The sequence below is a fragment of the Zeus faber genome, assembly GCF_960531495.2.
Source record: "Zeus faber genome assembly, chromosome: 12".
In the NCBI taxonomy this organism is placed as follows: Eukaryota; Metazoa; Chordata; class Actinopteri; order Zeiformes; family Zeidae; genus Zeus; species Zeus faber.
The window spans coordinates 28,755,061-28,777,227 of record NC_137196.1 but is presented as its reverse complement, the minus strand read 5'-3'; the positions used below and the strand labels follow the sequence as shown (position 1 = coordinate 28,777,227).

Here is a 22,167-nt window from a genome sequence, read left to right as displayed (position 1 = left end):
CCTACTACTCCCCCAATCACAGCACTACCCTACTACTCCCCCAATCACAGCACTACCCTACTACTCCCCCAATCACAGCACTACCCTACTACTCCCCCAATCACAGCACTACCCTACTACTCCCCCAATCACAGCACTACCCTACTATTCGGCTAATCACAGCACTACCCTACTACTCCCCCAATCACAGCACTACCCTTCTACTCCCCCAATCACAGCACTACCCTACTACTCCCCCAATTAGAGTACTACCCTACTACTCCCCCAATCAGAGCACTACCCTACTACTCTCCCAATCACGGCACTACCCTACTAGTCCCCCAATCAAAGCACTACCCTACTACTCCCCCAATCACAGCACTGCCCTACTACTCTCCCAATCGCAGCACTACCCTACTAGTCCCCCAATCAGAGCACTACCCTACTACTCCCCCAATCATGGCACTACCCTGCTACTCCCCCAATCAGAGCACTACCCTACTACTCCCCCATTCAGAGCACTACCCTACTACTCTCCCAATTGCAGCACTACCCTACTAGTCCCCCAATCACAGCACTACTCTCCTACTCCCCCAATCACAGCACTACCCTACTACTCCCGCAATCACAGCACTACCCTACTATTCGGCCAATCACAGCACTACCCTACTACTCCCCCAATCACAGCACTACCCTACTACTCCATTTGTCTCTTGTTGTGGTCGACAAATGTTCACCCCACTCTATGTGACACTTCTACACCTCAGACGATTCATACCATTTAATAAGTTATTTAGCATGAAACCATGTTTCTTTCACTGTTTGTTGGGTTGTATTGTTAGCTGTTTCCGCATACTACATATTTTTTTCCCACATGATCAAAGTCAGACTAAAATATGAGATATAATAAATTCAATATATTACTACTACTACATCACACTCCACGTCTGTTTTCTAAACTCACATGGTCGGATGTTTGGTGCTTACCCGATTCCCTGCTCTCACTCTTTCTCTCGCCGTCTGTCTCTCTATTGCAATGTTCATTTTCAACTTGCTTTCCTGGCATGAACAGGTAAATCCAGATGTTGGCAAATCATGTAAAGAATTTCGCAAATACAAATGACAAACATCACATATACCAAACACTAAACAGGTTGACAGGGCAACTCTCTCTCTCTCTCTCTCTCTCTCTCTCTCTCTCTATCTCAGTTTTCCTCTCCCAGCATTATTATTCTCTGCCATCTCTGCGGTAAATAGACTGCTGAGAGGCTGCGCTCGTCTATCGATTCAGCTGAAAGTCAGCCATGATGACGGCACACCATCAACCCGGCTGAGACAAGAGAGGATAAGAGGGGAAGAGAGAGAGACAGAGAGAGAGAGAGAGAGAGGATACGATTGACAAAAGAGAGAGATTGCGACATAATGGTAGAGAGAGCTCAAATGGGGTGAAAAAAGGGGAATGTAAGGAGAGAGAGAGAGAGAGAGAGAGAGAGAGAGAGAGAGAGAGAGATGTGGGAAAGATGGGAGGTAGGGGGAGAGAGAGGGTGAGAGAGTCAAAGTGTCAATTGAGGGTGATCGATACCCGACTGAACACAGGAGCCAATTACAGACAATCAAACCTTTTTAAGAGCGAAAGAGAGAACAGAGGGAGCAACAGAGGGAGTGAGAGAGAGAGAGAGAGAGAAATCAAAGGATGTTGCTGCCTCACTCTCTCTCTCGACATCCACCATCACAAACTGTTAAATGCTTACCAGTAGCAGACTATTGGTTGTACTGGGAAGCTCTCAGTGTCCTCCAGTATCAGACAAGTGGTTTTACTGGGAAGCTCCGTGTGTCCACCAGTGGCAGCCTGTGGTTGTACTAGGAAGCTCCCAGTGTCCTCCAGTAGCAGAGTAGTGGTTTTACTGGGAAGGTCCCAGTGTCCACTAGAAGCAGACTAGTGGTTGTACTGGGCAGCTCCCAGTGTCCTCCAGTAGTGGAGTAGTGGTTGTATTGGGAAGCTCCCAGTGTCCTCTAGTAGCAGAGTAGTGGTTTTACTGGGAAGCTCCCAATGTCCAGCAGTGGCAGCCTGTGGTTTTACTGGGAAGCTCCCAGTATCCACCAGTAGCAGACTAGAGGTTTTAATGGGAAGCTCCCAGTGTCCACCAGTAGAAGTGGTTGAAACGGGCAGTTATATATTATCCAACCTTTTAATTTCATGGACTGTGTCAAGATGAAGCAGGTTGCTGCTCAATGTCCGTGTTCTCTGGATACAACAGGGAGACGTGTAAATCGTGGGAGATTTGGACGAGGTCTTGGTGTCAGCGCCAGTTGGTCCTCTTGTCTTTCTCGCATTGTCTCCCCTTCATCTCCATCACGGTGGAGTGGTGTTCGTCACAAAGCCTCTCACGCACAGTCGACCCCGAGTGTGTACCTCAGAACACCGTTTCTGCATTTCAGTGGCTCCAACCGTACTTCATGGAGACCGCGGCGTTCCGCTGCCACTCCGCAGCTGACGCGCGACGCAGCCGAGTGTGTTTGAACAGAGGAACCCACCTCACAGCTAATCTGACAACCAAGCCTTGAGACGCACGGAGCCCCCCTGCTTTTGGAGGTGCGACGTCATGCACGTGAATGCAGCCACGCAATGCCCGGTCGCCGCAGTGTTGAATCTAGGTTTGGAGGCGGACACTCGATTGGAAGGCGACGCTCGTGCTCTGAAATAGGAAAACACGGCAATGTGGTCATTGGTGATTCATCTCAAATCAACTCGGCAAATCAATACTTTCCACCGCGGTCGGAGCGGTCCAGGGAAATGGGAAGTGAAGAGGCATCCTGGCGATGAGAACTGGATTCCAAGGGATGACATTTAAATAAATGTATGTTGTACTGAAAAGGAACCGGCAGCGTGACGCTCAGCGGTCGGGTGCGCTCCTCACCTCGGCCTGGACGTCCGTCCTGCCCACACGGTTGCTGTTGTGATCATTTGTAGGCTGCTGATCGTTTAAAAGCCACTCATTAAGCTCTCACGGCTATTGATGTGGCTCTTTCTGGAGCTTTCTCCGACCCTTCGCAGGGCAGGCCGCCACCAGGCTTGATTGTGTCGCACCCTAACCACACCTCCATCCGCCTGTATCGCCCTACCTCTATACATCCATACCTCCATACCTCCAAACATCTATATCTCCCTACATACATCCATACCTCGATATCTTCATGCATCAATACCTCCATACATGCATACATACATACTACATACATTCATACCGATATACTGTAACTCCATGTACTCATACCTCTATATTTCCATACCTCCGTATATTAACAACTCCATACTGGCATACACCATACTGGTACATACTACATACATTCACGCTGCGGTTATACTTGTTCATAAATGTTGGATGCATCTTCTTATTCCTTCCACCTGAATACATAACACACTAGTTTTGAGGGAACAGTGTTGAGCAAGGTTCCTCGAAACTGCCCAAATGGAGCTTGGTCGCTGCTTGTGTCTCCTTCGTGGGAGTTGAAGGGTCAGGGCTCGGGAGCCGCGGCTTCAGCCCGACTCAGACTCCCGCTCATGTTGGGAACTCCATATCCGAGTCTTTATTCATCACCCAGCGAGTCAGTTGACAGTTGTACCTGCCACCGCTAATTCTAATTCAAACCCACGACGGCAAATTTTAATTCAAAACCGCCACGGCTAATTTTAATAAAAAAAAATGACAGGCGTTAATTTTAAGGCCTGGACCCGGTGTACGACCAATTACCGTTCTCCCCGGTAACAAATGACAGTTCCATCAGTCTGTTGGTCCCAAACAGGCAGGAAAAAAGGGAGGAGGAAGGGAGTTTTACGCCTGATGGATGGGTAAATACCTGTAGAGGTAAGACGGTTCCAGAGTGTGACAGATATCTATACCTCTCCAGCAATCTCTCGTCCTAGCCTTACGTTCTGTTGTCATGGTTACGCCGCAAGTCACTCTGTTACTATAGGCGCCTGGACACACATGTTGTATTGTAAATAATACAGTGAGGCTTTCACGTGTTATTGTCTCGCTTCTCGTGTGAGGAATGAGATCTTCTGTCTTTATTGAATGACATGACCGTGTTGAGTCTGGAACCAGGTGGTTTCTGCTCCATTGTACATAATAAAAGGCTTGGTGTGAAATGGCCGAAAATCTTTAAGGGCAATGAAAAAAAACAAAACAATCTGTCATATTTTTCTCTTCAACGGGTTCACCCTCGATCTGGGTAGAATTTCATATTTTTGGATCAATATTAAAGGTGTTTTTACCCCGTAAAGCCACCTCAAACTGTATTAAGCCGCCCGACCGCACGTCACGGGGGAGCTGCCGAAGTGAGTGTGGCGCGACTACCACGTCCCGGTGAGGTGCCGCCGCCGCCACCGCTGCCGCCACCGCCGCCACCGCTGCCGCCGCCGCGGCCTCCAGAGAGACGATCGCTGCCGCGGAAGGCCGTGCTGCCCACACAGCTGCCTGCCGAAAAGTCGTCAAATTCAAAGGGAGCATTGAGGCGGCAGGGGTTTGAATAGCGACGCGCTCTGCGGTTCAGAGGGAGGCGGCGGCGGCGTCCACAGGTGCAGAGGGACAAAGCCAACAGGAAGCAGTCGCAGCGCACCGTGTCGATCCATCGTCGGAGCGCTTCCAAGGCCCTCGCCACATCTGCTGCCGCGTGAAATGTGTTTTGATATATTTTAAGATGAACCGAGGCAACCATAATGTGGGCCCCTGACATTGATCTTGTGGGGTCTGGTTGCCCCACGTTGTCATCCGCTTTTCATATGTAAAATAATATTAATATAAGCGTGGGGAAACAAGTGAGAATATTGAAATATGGATTAGGATTGTAGGGTCATTATCGCTCAATTATGAAATGATTAAAACATGCATGGCTGGCAACTTGGCAACCACTTCCAAAAGTTAATGTTGGGCCCTGTGATCAAAAAATAAAGCAAACGTCAGAACTATGATTTTTGAGCTTCTGTGTGTGTGTGTGTGTGTGTGTGTGTGTGCACGTGTGTGTGTGTGTGCGTGCGTGTGTTTGCGCGGCATCTGCATGCCCTGCTGCAGATATTAAAATGGATCCAGGTATAAAATTTAATCAAGAGGCCATTGAAGTGTGGCTCCTTTTCTCTGCGCGGCAAACACACACACTTTTGATATGCTAATAGAGCCAGATGCATGCTGGGATACATCTGGAGCAAGACGCCATGGATGATAATGATGCTCCTAGTGGTGGAGGAGGGTGGTTCACATTATCTATCTATCTACTGATCTATCTATCTATCTATCTATCTATCTATCTATCTATCTATCTATCTATCTATCTATCTATGTCTGTCTGTCTGTCTGTCTGTCTGTCTGTCTATCTATCTATCTATCTATCTATCTATCTATCTATCTATCTATCTATCTATCTATCTGTCTATCTATCTATCTATCTATCTATGTCTGTCTGTCTGTCTGTCTATCTATCTATCTATCTATCTATCTGTCTTTCCTATCTTTCTTATTCATTTTGTATTCCGTGTGTATTCAGACACACACACGTGCACACTCCATCTCGGCCGGTGGTAAACATGACATCATCGCCCCCTCGCTGCATGGCATCTGCAGCGAAAGGTTTCCATTCGCCAAAGGGTGTGCGTGTGTGTGTGTGTGTGTGTGTGTGTGTGTGTGTGTGTGTGTGTGTGTGCTGGGGAGGGGGGGGGGGTGTTTCAGCCTATCTTGCATACTGCCCACCCCACCCGCCCCACCTCTCCACCCCCACAGCTGCCCAACAGGGAGGCCTTCTTGAAGCCGTCACCCGTGCGCAATGCACGCTGCGTGAGCGCCGACAAGCCTGTCACCGCCTGCAGCCCACTGTAATTACCCCCGCTAACTGCTAAGCGCTAACTGCCGCCCGGAATAGCTGCGTCCAGGGGCGTCGGGGTGCGACGGGGGGGGGGGGGCCGCGACGGGGGAGGGCGGGTGGTTGAGGGTCGGGCCCCGGTGCGAGCGGTGTGGGGTGAGCCGCGGCGGTGACGTGCGGGTGGATGTGTTTGTGCAGCTGCGGTGCAGGGCGTGCGCGCTGACGGGCACAGCCGAGCTCAGGGGAATGTAGAATGGGTGGACACACTGAATCATTGTAACACACAAACACACACACCCGCACACACACACACACACACACACACACACACACACACACACACACACACACACACACACACACACACACACACACATACACACACAGGCACATACATTGATGCGTACAAGGGAAACACACACACACACACACACACACACACACACACACACACACACACACACACAGGCACATACATTGATGCGTACAAGGGAAACACACACACACACACACACACACACACACACACACATACACTCACACACACACACACACACACTCACATGCACACACACATTGTCAGCACAATGGGGAACAGCCTTCATGAGAATGTTCTAAAAAATATCCCTGAATGTATTGAACCAGCCGTGTACACACACACACACACACACACACACACACACACACACACACACACACACACACACAATCACATGCACACACATTGATACGTACAAGGGAAACACACACACACACACACACAAACATGCACACACACTGTCAGCACAATGGCGAACAGCCTTCATGAGAATGTTCCGAGAAATATCCCTGAATGTATTGAACCAGCCGTGTACACACACACACACGCGCGCACACACACGCGCGCACACACACACACACACATACACACACACACACACACACACACACACACACACATTTACAGCTACACACATACACACATAACATGCACTTGCATACACATCAGCACAAATATACACATCCAACCCATACTTTCAGATGTAAACAGTCGAAAATGGTGATAATAAATAGCTTTTAGCATATACACACATACACAAACCTATACACACGTACACAACACACAAGCACACACACAGACAAAGAATTACTTTGTTTTCTGCTTTGCTTGCGATGGAAGATTAAAGGCCAACGCCTGCCGCCTGCTGCACGGACCGAAGCCTTGAGTTTCTGCTGCATTGTGAGGACGTGCTGCACCAAGAGAGCACACACACTGACACTGACACACCTATCTGCAAAACATAACAGCAATACATTCAGCAGAATTCACATGTGATTAAATACACTTTTGTGAATAAATCATTTGAACGTAATCGTTTGAAAAACGTGTGAAAGAAGTGCTGATTAAAAAGTGTTGACATGCAGAGGATGCTGCGTTTATTAAAACAAGTGAGACGTCATTTATTTGTGGATGGAGGGATTTTGTTTTTGCGTCCACACATCTTCGTGGATTTGTGGATTTTCTTTCACGATGCAGAGCTCGCGGCGCTGGTTCTGTCGGACAACTCGACCGCGCCACATGCTTCCACGCCCTTATATGGGCCGGCCTATTTAAGCAGCCGGGCCTCCGCCTCCCTCCACCTCCCCTGCATCTACCTGTCGGGTTCTATTCTTCTTTCCCATGGGGGGTGGGGGTATTCAAGCTCATTACTCCTATATTTATCTGTCCTATATCAGCTCACTTAGTGCCTCTGTTTGCTGTAAACCTCACCGGGAGTGATGAGCAGTAGAGCCAGAAGATTTGTTTGTAAGTTGTGACACGAGCACCTCAGCCGAGTGTCAATGGTGCCAATACTGTTATCAGTATTCAAAATGTATATGTAAGATGTCCAGGACTTCCAGTGCCAGTGTAGTAGCACATCTAGTCCCCGAAGCCCCGGCAGTACGAGAGACTGTTATTAAGTTTGATATAAAAGCCCGGCTCCGCTCTGGAAGCCCCCTGGGGAGCGCTCTGGATGCAAAGGTCAGTGGCGATGCAGCGCCGCTTCACCTGCCTCGCCCGGCGTCTCCGTGCACATGCTCTCCGGTCAGCGGGACCCGGGAGGCGCCGGCGGCGGCGGGGGCGGCGGCCGACCCACTCTGCTCTTTGGACGTTGCGGACAACGTGCTGGGAATCGGGGAGCGGGCAGAGATAGGGTGGCGAGCGGCGGGCGCAGTTGAATTCGTGCTCGCACTCAGAACGTCCTTTCGCTCTGCCGCGTACGCCGCTCGCCCCATCAGAGGAAGGCGGAGGTCGATTTTTTATGATTTTTATGATTTTTTAATTTGATAAATAATAATATACAATAAGATAAGATAACACTCTCTTTATTCTCAGAGGGAAATTCAGGCGTTATAGCCACTAGTGAGCCCAATATGGCAGGTGACAGGTTACAGTGTTGCAGAATTACTAATAAAAAGGGCCGTACAGTGGTTACAACTGTCCTAATATGGCATCCAAAATATGCGTAAAAGAATATTATATCGAACAGTATTGTATATAAAGATACTGCACCTGTCTCTCCTCTACCAAGCGGCAACCATTACGGCCGGGTGTTGAAGCCACTGAGCGACTGCGGTTCAGCTAACGGCCACCAGGTGGTGCTTTAGAAAACCTTTGGCCGGATGGAAGTCTATGGAACAAGAAGAAACGTCTCCCTGGACATGCAGGCCACAACGCCATTTCCCACTGGACTTCAAGGTCTTGAAGTCAAGTGCCCTAGTTGGGATTTCAGAAAGGATTCCTCCGTAAAGACGTTGACATATCGAGGCTTAAAGAGAAGATTTTCAGAGGGCGTGGTTGGCGTCGTTGATACGCCGAACCCGAACAATGTAGGTGACGTAAGAAAGAGCTTTGTTTTTCTTGACAGATGTCCATTAAATTGAGTTTTTATTCTGTTTTTTTTGTTTTGGTTGTTTGTTTGTTGTTTGTTTGTTCTCTGCTGGTTGTTAATTCTCTCAGGCTTAGATTGAATTTGTATCTGGGCCTTTTTTTTTTTTTTGGATTGCTCCGGTAACTTTCATTGTCGTAGAATGTCTTCACTTACATTGCATCTGTGACCATCATCATTAATATGGACAACAACTCCTCAGCTGCATGTAACGCAATATCCAGCAATATCTTTGTTGTCGTCCGGACTTCTGTCTGCAAATAATTGATGGGTGTCACAATAATTTTTTTGTCCTCTCTGCTGCTTCTCCTTTTCACGAGCAGCACTGGCACCAAACTTGACTCCTCGTTGCTTCAGTTGCTTCCTTCCTGTGAGTTGTTGTGCATGTAATGGACACATTACCCACATACATAACACATTCTGCTGTGTCTGTCCCACTGGCTAATGGTGCCGTTCTCAGTCACAGCATGAAGTGTATAGAAGTCAATTAGCAGGAATTAATCTCCCTGTACTGTATTATGGTTGTTTCCCACGTTGCCGTGATGATCTCTAGACTGTGGGGAGTTTCGCAGAATGGCGACGGATCCGGTCTCTCGCTGTTTATTCGGCCATTACAGTTGCCACAAACCGTGATGTTTTCATTTAACGATGATCGCCATAAAGTGGGGGGGGGGGGGGGGGGAACTACATAATATTCATAATCTCTGCTGGAAAGTGTCCATGTATCACTTCATTCTGTGAGGGATAACTTTATAGTCTGAACAGCAGTTAAACCACAGACGGGATCTACTTTACTTAAAGTGGACGTATTATACTCCTCTTCAACAGGGTCACATAGCTCGCTGAGGTCCCCAAAACATGTCCTTGGAGCCGCAAATACCGCTCAGATTATGCATTCTAGCCATTCTGACATGCCTCCAAACCATCCTAGTTCCTGGCGCTCTGTTTCAGTGCGTGTCGCTTTAAATGGACACGCTGCTGCTCCCCGCGCCTCCTCCGGGAGCTCTGTGAGCCGGCCGCCTTATCACGCCCACAAAGTCTGTTTCTGCAAAAATTTGAGGCAAGAAATAAGCAATCCAGTGGCCGAGTCTTCACTCATATTAGATCTACAAAGGCCTCATTTAAGAGTTTGTTTTGTTTGTTGCGTCTAACGATGGTCGGCCTTGCAGCATACACCTTTTTTTTAAGAAAGAAACACAACAGCACAATTATTTTTTAAATACTTGCATTTCCCTCGTCTGCAGCTCTGTCGCGGACAGTTGCTATTAATTCCTCTTCCTCCTGGTCTGTGAGGCCAACAGAGCGGTTCCCGTGTTATTTCTCCAGCGGTGGGTGGAGTCATTATATATAACGGCTTTTTGAATCACATGTTTTCCGAAATAGGGACCCCACAAAAAAAAAACGGATGAGTTGTCGCAGTGGCTGTGTTAGTAGAACCATCAGAGACCCAAATGTATGTGCACAAGCATTGAAAAAAAGTGATTTTCCACAATACGTCGCCTTTAAAGTAGAAATCCATAAGATTGTCTGTGTTTGTGGATTATAACCGGGAGTTTTGCTTCCTCAACACCCAGGTTCACCTTCGCATTCGCTCACTACTAACGTTCATCCACATGGACTGTTGCCCGAGCCGCCTTCCTTTTCTTGCACCTGTACGTGGCGTATAGAGGAGCTAGAGGTACATGGCTGTTTGTTGTTGTGCCATAAAGTACGTAAAGTAAGTAAAATATCTAATAGGACGTTTTCTTTCTCATTTCATCTCATGCTTTTCCACTCGAATGTGCTTCACCTTTGTCTGACAACGACGGAAGTACACCGCAACGCGCCAGATCAGGATGTCGTGAGGAATATCTAAGGTTCGTACCCCTTCGTTTGTGACCGATATTCATATTGGCACCGGAGTGGTGTTCATACGTCTGCGTATTCAGAAAGGTCCCGGAAGTGACACGTGTTCGAGCCGTAACATGAACCAAAAGACGAGGAAACAGAGAAAGGGCCTCTTTGCGCTTGCATTCAGCTCTTGCACAGAAGGGACGCCAGTACCTGAGGGAACACACGCCGTTTATTTCTCAGGGCCAGCGCGCAATAACGTCGGGACTCGTCAGAAGGCTCGTGGAGGAGCCAGGTGTAGAGTGTCTTCAACAGGTTAAAAGCGCATTCGCTTTCCAGCGACTGCGGCGGAAACACCACTTCTGTGTTCTTCTCAAATGAACGTGTTGAATGGCGTCCGCGCTCTGCCAATGTCTTCTTTTCGCTCTTCACATATTTGGTGTGCGAGACGTGTGTTTACGCCCTGCTTATACCTCTGCCCTTGTTTTCAAATGTTTGCGCTCCCTAAAAAGTGCTCTCCGGGCAAACAGCCTGGTGCACAAATAATGTGGTTTTTTTTTTTTTTTTCAATCGAGCAATCTCCCAAAGGTCTGACCTTGGCTGCTTCTATCAGGTGATGAATACTTTGAAAAGATTGTTTTCTACACCAATTCCAGCCCTTTTACGCCCGGCCGACTGCAATTCCCTCCTATCCAAGGGCAGCAAGAAAAAAAAACAAAATTCAACAAAGAAAGATAATGCAGATTGGTAGATTTGAAACGATTGAATGTTGATAGATTTTTATTTTTGCCTTCTTGAAAAAGGACATCTGAGATCCTGAAGTTTCTCCTTCAGTGTTTGGCTTTAGGAAGGTAGTGACGTTGTGTTGGATGTTTGTGGGGTTGTTGTGTAGGAAGGTTGTGTAGGAAGGTTATAAGGTTGTTGTGTTGGAGTCTAGTGGGGTTGTTGGGTTGGAAGGTTGTTTGGAAGGTTGTGAGGTTATTGTGTTGTCTTGCAAAAGGACAAATGAGATCCTGAAGTTTCCCCTTCAGTGTTTGGCTTCAGGACGGTTGTGAGGTTGTTGTGTAGGACGTTTGTGACATTGTGTTGGAAGGTGGTTGTGTAGGAAGGTTGTTCAGAGGGTTACAAGGTTGTTGTGTTGGAGTGCAGTGAGGTTGTTGTGATGGAAGGTTGTGAGGTTGTGGTGTTGAAAGGTTGTTGTGTATGAAGGTTGTTCAGGGGGTTTTAAGGTTGTTGTGTTGGAGTGCAGTGGGGTTGCTGTGTTGAAAGGTTGTTGTGTAGGAAGGTTGTTCAGGGGGTTATAAGGTTGTTGTGTTGGAGTGTAGTGGGGTTGTTGTGTTGGAAGCCTTCTTGAAAAAGGACTAATGAGATCCTGAAGTTGCCCCTTCAGTGTTTAGCTTTAGGAAGGTTGTGAGGTTGTTGTGTTGGAGTGTAGTGAGGTTGTTGTGTTGGAAGGTTGTTGTGTAGGAAGGTTGTTGTGTTGGAAGGTTGTTTCGGAGGATGTTGCGTTGGAATGTTGTTTGGAAAGCTGTGAGGTTGTTGCGTAGGAAGGCTTTTCAGGGGGTTAAAAGGTCGTTGTGTTGGAGTGTAGTGGGGTTGTTGTGTTGGAAGGTTGTGAGGTTGGTGTGTTGGAAGCCTTCTTGAAAAAGGACTAATGAGATCCTGAAGTTGCCCCTTCAGTGTTTAGCTTTAACAAGGTTGCGACGATGTTGTGTTGGAGTGTAGTGAGGTTGTTGTGTTGGAAGGTTGTTTCGGAGGATGTTGCGTTGGAAGGTTGTTTGGAAAGCTGTGAGGTTGTTGTGTAGGAAGGCTTTTCAGGGGGTTATAAGTTTGTTGTGTAGGAGTGTAGTGGGGTTGTTGTGTTGGAAGGTTGTTGTGTAGGAAGATTGTTTGGGTGGATGTTGTGTTGGAAGGCTGTTTGGAAGGTTGTGAGGTTGTTCTGTTGGAAGGTTGTTAAGAAGGTTATAAGGTTGTGGTGTAGGAAAGTGGTTAAGAAGGTTATAAGGTTCAAGTTTGTGGTGTAGGAAGGTTCTTAAGAAGGTTACAAGGTTGTAGTGTTGGAGTGTAATGAGGTTGTTGGGTTAGAAGGTTGTTTGGAAGGTCGTGAGGTTGTTGTGTAGGCAGGTCGCTCAGATGGATGGGAGGTTGTTGTGTTGGGAGGTTGTTGGGAAAGTTGTGAGGCTGCTGTGTTGGAAGGTTGCCGGGACGATTGCGGTGTCGGGAAGACTGTCAGGTTGGTTCCTAGGGTGGTAGTGGGGCGTGGGGTTTGAGGTTGAGGTGGGGCGGGGCGGGGTGATTAAATGTATCTGTTGTTTAATAATACGCTCAAAGTGCCAGTGTCTAACAGGCAGCCACCATGAAATGAGAGCGATGGCAGATGTAACGGGTGGATACGTGTCATGGAGGTGCAAATCAATTAGAAGACTGTGATGTCAAGTGGATAAGGACGGCGGTAGATTCAGCACAGGTACAACTGTGTTATTTATTATGAACATGTTTGTATGCATAGCATACAATGGATGGACAGACGGACGGATGGATAGATGGATGGATAGTTGGATGGATGGATGGATGGATGGATGGATGGATAGATGGATGGATGGATGGATGGATGGACGGACGGAAGTGTACTTTGGAGTAGAATATATTTCAAGTATTTCTACTTTTTTCCATTTCTTCTTCCATTCCCACTATGTCGTGGACCGGCGGGCGTGTCATTTTAACCACGGAGCAACCGGAGTCAGCTCCACCGTCATCCCAAACTTCAACAGTTACCTTGGGCGCCGTCGTTCCATGTTGGACTCCATCCTGGAAGCGCGGCGTGCCAAGCGAGGGGGCTCGTTTATAGGATTATTTGTGCTAATTCCCCTCATTACATATTCACAAACAAGTTTGCTCAAGGCTGGGGAGCCCCGCCACCCGCCAACGCCCCAACCTCCGTCACACCACCAAACCGGCCACCTGAGGGTCCCACCATCAGAACCTTCAAAGATGTAATCCCCGCCCCGCGCCGGCCAGAAGTTGCTTTACGCTGACAGCTGCTAACGGGAGCGAAGAGGAGCCGGCCAGCTCATTAGCATTGTCTCCGTTTCCTCAGATTAGCAATAATTAAAGTGTGAAATCAGAGCGCTCGCCTTAAGTCAGGACTCTGCAAGGACACTTTGAGGACGCCAGGAGCCAAAAGACAGCGCGGGGAGGCTGGCGCCCCGCCACCAGCCGCCCCGTGTCCTCCGTGGAACGCAGCCACGGTTTTAAAAAAAAGGGGGGATTCCAAAACCTGATGGGTCTGATGAGGCTGATGTAGGTGCCAAGATCACCCCCAAACCAACCGGATATCAGGCTTCCGTGGCCTATCCGTTGTAGAGACAGTGTTGATGGGCGTGACGCACTGCGTTTGCCTCGGGATCGGCCCAGTTTTACATAATGGGACAAGTTCTCCTCCAGATGGCTTTTCCCCGAACTAAAGTAAAAAAAACCTGCCCTAAATCAAACCGAATGGAACTAACCCTGGACAAACAGAAACTGCTGTATTAGACTAAATACTATTACATACCAAGGCAGATTTTACGATAGTATAACATACTATAATACATCATACTATGTCATAGCCACCGTCTTGATGTTTTCTGTTTTATTTCGTCACTCACTGTCAGCAGAGGACCCTTTGTTCGTTTTAATGACTGTTTCGACACGGATGTCGTGAGGGTTTTGCGCTCGTGTGATTAATGAAGAATTATATTACAAATATTTACATCAGGTGTAATTCATCATGAAGTAATACATCGTGAGAGATGATTGAATCGTTAATTGTTGACATAATCACCCAATGGCATCGAGAAAAGAAAAGAAAATATAATTTCCCTCACTTGAGCGGAGGATGCTTCCCGACGTAGGACCTCGCGCATTGATTTTGCTCATCAGGGATGCACGTCTTATACCCGCTGCGAAATGAGGTTTGTTTGGGAAAATCCGGTTAAAATCATCCGATTTCAAGTGAATGAACTCCTCAACATCACTGTCGGACGGGAGCGGTGGGGGTGTTTTCATACCAGTCGTGTTAGAAAGGAAAATGTTTTTCCTTTTTTCCTCCAGCGGTATATTAATCAGGGATCTGGCGCGCCAGAGAGATGGCTGGCGGCCATATTTAGTTGAGTCCTAGCACAGTGAAGTATTCGAGGGGCGGGAGGGGTCGCAGCCCAGGGGGTCGTTGTCATGACGATGACATGGGTCTCGTCCACCGGGGTGCAGCTAATGATGAATAATTATGCAAGCTTTTTTTTTTTTTTTTGTTGATCTTGTTCCTCACCCCCCACCCATCCCCACCCTCCCTCCCTTCTCTCCCGTCGTGAAAATTGTGACCTCACCCCTGATTTCTCGGTGTTGGCGAAAACAAGAGACGACTTTGATGAATGGAGCCTAAATGGTGTTAAGGAAGACTCGTTCGCCTGTGAAACGGCTTTTCCCCCTCGGGCGAGGTCGCTGCCATTTTGTTAATATCTGCTCCCCGGGTCACGTGTGCTTAACGCTCCGCCGCTGGCCCTCTGCAGCGCTGCCAAACGCGGCCAATGGGAGCGCAGCGCCGGGCGCATTCCAGCCGGAGACGCGGTGACGGAGAGACCTCGGACTGGGAGAGTCCGTGTCCTGATACTGGGGGAGATGGGGTGGAGGTTGGAGCCTGATACTGGTGGAGGACTCACACACACACACACGCACACACACTGTCTGAGGGCTGCTTGAACCTGACAGCATAGCAGAAATACGGTGTGTGTGTGTGTGTGTGTGTGTGTGTGTGTGTGTGTGTGTGTGTGTGTGTGGGTGATTGAACGTGAGGCGGAGCAGAGACGACAGGCGTAGCATTCACCTTGATCAACAGCTTTTTCTCACCAAACACACACACACACACACACACACACGCACACACAAACACACACACACACACACACACAGGAGCTCTATTTTAACAAGCTAATCCTTGGAGCGCTGCACTGCTAGCCACACACTTGCCATAGTGTGTGTGTGTGTGTGTGTGTGTGTGTGTGTGTGTGTGTGTGTGTGTGTGAGGGGGGTGCAAATGAGGCGTCACTGGACTGTGTGTGTGTGCGTGTGTGCGTGTGTGTGTGTGTGTGTGTGGGCAAATGAGGCGTCACTGGACTGTGTGTGTGTATTTATCAGTATGTATCTGTGACCGTGTGATCTGTGACACACACTGTCCGAGGGCTGCTTGAAGGCTGATAGCAGAGCAGAAATACAGTTTGTGTGTGTGTGTGTGTGTGTGTGTGTGTGTGTGTGTGTGTGTGTGTGTGTGTGTGTGTGTGTGTGTGTGTGTGTGTTAGTGTGAGCGTGTGTGTGTGTACGTATGACTGGTGTGTGTGTGTGTGTGTGTGTGTGTGTGTGTGTGTGTGTGTGTGTGTGTGTGTGTGTGTGTGAGTGTGTGTGTGTGTGTGAGTTTTACTGTGTGTGTGTGTACATATGACTGGTGTGTGTGTGTGTGTGTGTGTGAGTGTGTGTGTGTGTACATATGACTGGTGTGTGTGTGTGTGTGTGAGTGTGTGTGTGTGTGTACATATGACTGGTGTGTGTGAGAGTGTGAGCGTATGACTGGTATGTTTGTGTGTGTGTGTGTGTGTGTGAGAGCGTGTATGTGTAAATATGACTGGTGAGTGTGTGTGTGAGCGTGTGAGTGTGTGTGACGCTGGGGGTCAGCCAAGAACCTCTGGTCCGATGCAGAGCAGGGGGTCTCAAGCCACGGGTCTGGGGACCACATCCGGCCCACAAGACCCTCGAACACGGTCCGCTGCTTGTTTATAATATTGTTTAATCACAAAAGCTTCATTGATTCACGCCATTTTATTCCATAGTCATAACGATCCTTTATGATCATCATCCATATTTTGTAGTTTCTAAACATAGGGATTATTTTATATTATTTGGTTTATTGACATATGAAATGTGATGCGTTTGACACCATCCCGAACCTGGTTGCCGGGGCAACTGGTCAACGATACTTGCCGGGTCCTATAGGACCAGAGAGATGTCACGAAACACAGGGAATTGCGGCATCGACCATAAATTGCGTCATTCTTACATCTCTCTCCCTCCCTCTCTCTCCTCTCTCTCCTTGATCTCCCGTCGCTCCATATCACTCTCCTCTGTCTGACCGACATTGGGCTGGACGTGTCCGCCACCTGGCTGACAGAACAGTGACATTTTGAAGGAGTCGGCTTTTGTCTGCGGGGAAAAAAACAAAACAACGACAATATATATTTTTCTCTCTCTCTGTCCCTCTCCATCGCTCTCTCCCTCTCCGTCGCTCGCTCTCCCCATCGCTCTCTCCCTCCTCCTCCTCCTCCGCCCTCGGCAAACATCAAAACAAGCCTCTCTCTCTGCTGTGAATCCAGGGAGAGGAGAGGAAGGGGAGGGCAGGGCAGGAGGCGGATGATGGCAGGGGAGATGGAGGGATGAAGAGATGAAGGGATGGAGGGATGAAGGGATGAAGGGATGGAGGGATGGAAGGATGGCGGGCTGGAGGGGGGGGGGGGTGTTCGGGCTCTGAGGGAGCTCTGGCAGTTCATTGTCTACCACCGTCTGGTTCCTGCCACCAGCGTTACTCTCCACCGGCCTCCATCGTCTCTGACGGAGGAGACGCTCCACCTCCCGCCCGGAGCTCGGCTGAGCCAACACAGCGTTGGAGTTTTCCCGATGGACGGAGATGTTTTTTTTTCTTTTTTGACGTTTTTTTTCTTCCGCAGCCTCAGAGACTGAGCTGGAGATCTGGAACCTGGTGGTTTTGAGAATCTGCTCTCGATGGACGCCGGTCCCTTCATACCAGGATGCACTTTGTTTACATTGCATTGTAATAGAATCATTACAATGATCCTTCCGCTGGGTTCTGCTCTTCTTAAATGGGGGATTGCACTTCGAGGCAACATTAAAACATTTAAAGACGGCCTTTTACTCAAAATCACATTTTCGTAACAATTTATGCCTGTTCAATTTGCCAGTTTTCCACAATAATATCAAATAAAGCCCCGAAAACATGTGAAATCTTAAACCAAAAAAATCAAGGTTTTGAGTAGCCAGTGAATATCACCAATAACTGGAACCGGTCTGAGAAGGGTATCATATGCTGATATGACGCAGCATCAATCCTTAAAATTCATAATGCAATCTTGCGATTGGTTGGATGGCTTAGGCCCCGCCCCCACAGATCACAGTAACACTCCCTCAACTGCTTAAACAGGGGGAACGGTGGTTATATTGGGCATTTTTGAAACTGAATCTGAAACTCTGACACGACAAAAATAGAAAACGTGCAAGCCACTCAAGTCAGTTCAATTGACAGGAGGCGTGTTCTACGGTATGTTCCGTTGGCCACGCCCCTCCGACGGGAGCCCCGCCCACTTTCTGAGTGTTTTAACACTAGGCAACCATTAATGCCAGGCCCTGTGGGACCCCAGAAGTGGAGCTAAACACATGTTTCCTGTTGAAACTTCGGGGTCCAGAGACTCTCTAATGGATCCAACGGAGAAAGTGTTCCTCTCGCTCTGTGGTTGGCCAACACCGTCTCTGCGAAGCGCTTGCGGCAGCGACTGTACCAAAGATACTCGGCGTCATTTCCGACGTTTCCCTCCGCCCTTCCTCTGTTAGGAAGGTGGGGTTGGGCGGCTTCTCAGTTTCGGGTGGGAGCCCGCGGAGCCCCCTGCCTTGGAGCAAGGGCGGCGGTCTGGAGCCTTCACATCGGCTCCGGGCACGCGGAGAGCCGCTTTCCAGCTGGCTCTGGGTTCTACGTAAGCGGCTTTGGTGGTCGAGGGGAGACGGAGGGCGGAATCCCCCTTTAACATGGCCGAGGCTTCACTTCGGAGGGCAACAGCACGCCTCCCCGAAACGTCCCGTCGAATCATCGCCGTTATTTAAAGAAAATCATCAATCCCCTTCCCGCTCAGCCCGGAGAGGCACTCTGACTGGTAAAAGCTTCATCCCGTCTCTAAGCTGAACTAGAGAGACGTGCGTGTGGGGGGTGGTGGGGGTGACTTTTCCCTCCGGCGGTTTGAAGTTAAAATGACTGTTTGTCAATACCTCCGCCCGTCTGTACTTGCTGTACTTTCACGCGCCGCTTTTCCCCGTCGTTCCCCGCAGGACACGCCGCCCTGACACGGAGTGTGTCGTGCAAACCCCAAAAAACCTGTCAGAGGGAATTCACCCTTTTCCACGTCCCCGCGGCCTCCCGGTGCGGCCGACTGCGTTCGGCGTTCAGTGACAGGCTGCTCACGCTGCACCCACATTATGTCGACGAACTGAATATATAATTACATTTATTTCCAACTCCTCGGTTTCATAGGCTCTAGTATTCTGGTTTTGCATTTTTTTTCCCGCCAAGTTTTACTTTTTGTATTGTGCTGTATTCATATGACAGTACCGGGGGTCCGGACCCCCCTTTCCTGGGAAAAACAGAGAGTTGTCCCCTCAAAATATCATTGTAGACATAACTATTATTTAAAATAATCGTGGCTCTGCGCCCCGATCGCTCCCTCTCTGACGGCACTGACTGTGCGGTGGGGGTGAGGGTGTTGAGCAATGGGTGATGGGTGATGGGTGATGAGCAATGGGTGATGGGTGACACTGTGTTTTTTTTTTCGAGATGTAGGTTATTTTATTTTACTCGGTTTCTTTATGTAACGAAACCAGCGCCGTGCGCGATGGGGACACGTTCGCCGTCACTCTCGTTCTGAAGTTTTATGAAGGAAGCACAGCGCACGGTCTTTCTTTCTTTGAAAAACAACAACTAGAGAAAGAGAGAGGGCGGGAGGAAGAGGGAGATTTAGGGAGAGGGAGCGGGAGCAAGAGGGAGGGAGGGAGAGAGAGAGAGAGAGAGAGGGTGAGAATTAGAGAGCGGGGGAGAGAGGGTGGGAGGGACAGAGAGAGAGAGAGAGAGAGAGGGTTAGGGATAGAGAGAGATCAAGCGAGAGAGGGAGAGAGAGAGTCAAATCACACCAGGGGAAGAATTATGAGGCGTAATGCATCACTGTACATTTGTAATTGATCAATTTTACAGTTTTTCATTGGTTGCATAATTATTATTACCAGGTGTGTGTGTGTGTGTGTGTGTGTGTGTGTGTGTGTGTGTGTGTGTGTGTGTGTGTGTGTGCGTGTGCGTGTGTGTGTATTTAAACGAGTGCGTGTGTTTGTATAATGTGAGATACAGTATATACTGTATGTATTTATTTATATGTATATGTGTGTACAGTATACTGTATATATAGTATAGTATGTATATATAGTTATAACTTTATACTCAATGGTTTTCTTTGGTTTTTCAAATTCTTTGATAATAGAAATGATATTTTATCAAAAGGATGATCTAAACTGATTTGTCAATGTGATTTAAAAATGCACAAGGACATTTATGAGTTGAGTTTACTTCTCGTCCTCCTGAACAGTTTCATCCTTTCCACTCTGGTCCCTCACTGCTGTAAACATCCCAGACCCTCGATCGCTTTACAACGTCAGAAAAAATGTAAATATATTAAATCAATCAAACGTCAGAAATTCGATTTTTAAGCCTATAAAATGATCGGTTTCTACCAAAACGCCAAATGTGCATTCATGTATTTATTTCAGAATAGGGACCAAGGTGATAAAGACAAAATATCAACAACAATTTCAACAAGTTTGGAGATTCTATTTGACTAATGTGAATAAAAAACACTGAACCTTACCTGGGCCACGATGAACATGAGGCACAAAAATCACAAAAAAAAAAAATCCACATTAAATGAGCTTTCAAATGAATCGAAATTGTTCATATTTCTCTTCCTCACGCAGAATCGAACCCTGAATTACACACACAAAAAAAATAATAATCTGAATTAAAACGGTCTTGAAAGCTCTTTACTCCAGAGTTTGCCGACGCCCGCTGATTCGTGAAGACCTTGACACAGTTCATTCTTCATCCCCCTCCCAGATGTTCCGACTGTACCGCTCAAGATTTATGTCCCCGGGGCCTTGGCGGCTCAGGGGCCACCATATCATGCAGATGATGGCTCCTTTGTTTTGTGTGGCATTGCCGACGACAAAGAGGGGGACGGGGGATGTCACAGGAATCCCGAAAATGCGAGGCCGCACAATGGGGATGGGCACGGCGCTCCCCGTTTGAATGAGCTGTCATTTTGGTGAAAAACAGACAAAACAAAAAAAGAAAGAGAGGGAGAGAAAAGAGAGGAGAGCTTGTTTTGTGTCGCTGAGCGGGGCAACCCGAGTCGTCGGAGGGTATCTAGGCGATGGAGCTGGAGGTGGAGGTGGGGACGGCTTCCTCCTCCGCCGCCACGTCTGCCCGGCTTAATGAAGCTTCGTGGAGATGCAGTCGATCGGAATCTTGTCAAGGGTTTGAGACAAAGAGCCGCGGCGGTCGGTCTGACGTTCTGTCAGCCGAGCGACGCGGCGGGAGCTCGTTAAGGGGCCGCGGCCGCGCCCGCGCCCTGTTTGTCAGGGGGTTATCGACGGGAGGGACCGTCGGCGTCGGTTTGGGTGGTTCTGCTTAACGTTCCACCGCCAACGATCAGGGTTTGAAATGCATAGAAGGGAGAAGGTGATAGAGGTCCAGTGATGGATTGATTGGTGCGACTTTCATTCATCACCAGAACGCAAAAAAATGATTGAAAATGCTGACGTTATCATTCCAGGCCAGCAGGGGCGATGATGGCTCATAAAACTCGATGTGTGACGCCACAGAAGAACGTTAGGAGTGCGCAGCAGGTCGGCCTCTTCGACGTTGGCCGTCGCTCGGATCTCCCTGAAGCGTGCGGAAAAATGCGAAAGTCGAGGTTATGACGTCAGCGTTTTCCAGAAGCTCCGTTTTGCTTCCTCCGCATGAACACAGGGAAAACTGAGTTTTGGAAAGTCTCCACCCCGGAAGGCCTTTTTCAGAAGCTTGGCTCCCAGCTTCCTAAAACGTAGTTTCCATGTGAACCAAAACACGGAGAAAATACTTTGTTTATTGGCGTGGGCCTGGAACAAGGGGCAGCACGAGATCCTTCTGCCGTTGCAGTTCTCTGCCCTTCACACGTCTGCTCAGGGTGTTGGAACCTCGGCGCTGGAGCAGCGGCAGGACCTGTGGGAACCGGAACCAGTTTGACGCCCACTGGTCACAGTTACTCCATGCGGTGTCTCCGTTGAGCCTCACACGGGGTGGAGTGGTGAACCTCGGGAAACGTCGGCGCCCCCGCTCGCACGGAGCGGACCGGGCCGACAACCCTGACGCGGCGTGTTTGCGGGTTTCCTATGATTATATCCAGATGGTTTTTCCAGAAGGGAAGCTCCACAACCCTCAACGTACCTGCGAAGTTTTACGTCCATGAATTCGGTTTTTCATGTGACTAAAGTTGTATTTCTACTTGTGCGTATTCTGCAGAATATCGTCCCAGGAAGCATGCTAATTTAGCAACTTACATCAAATCATCTGTAATACTAGAATTTTGCCGCGGTGATGGCATGATGAGGAATAGAGTTTTTTCCTGTAGATGAAGTGTTTTTAGAGCATCAGTCGCTCATTACACAGGTTTTTAAAAGATTCTGTTCTTTCTCCGTGAAGGCAATGCAG

The 22,167-nt window shown here is 48.5% G+C and overlaps 1 protein-coding gene across 1 annotated transcript in view; it reads left to right on the top strand.

Annotated features, from left to right (window-relative positions):
* The window catches only part of LOC307237752 (receptor-type tyrosine-protein phosphatase N2-like), a gene marked incomplete at both ends in the record, with an annotated part of 149,474 nt that overhangs the window by 77,151 nt on the left and 50,156 nt on the right, over window positions 1-22,167 (top strand). The gene's annotated exons all lie outside the window — the stretch shown is intronic.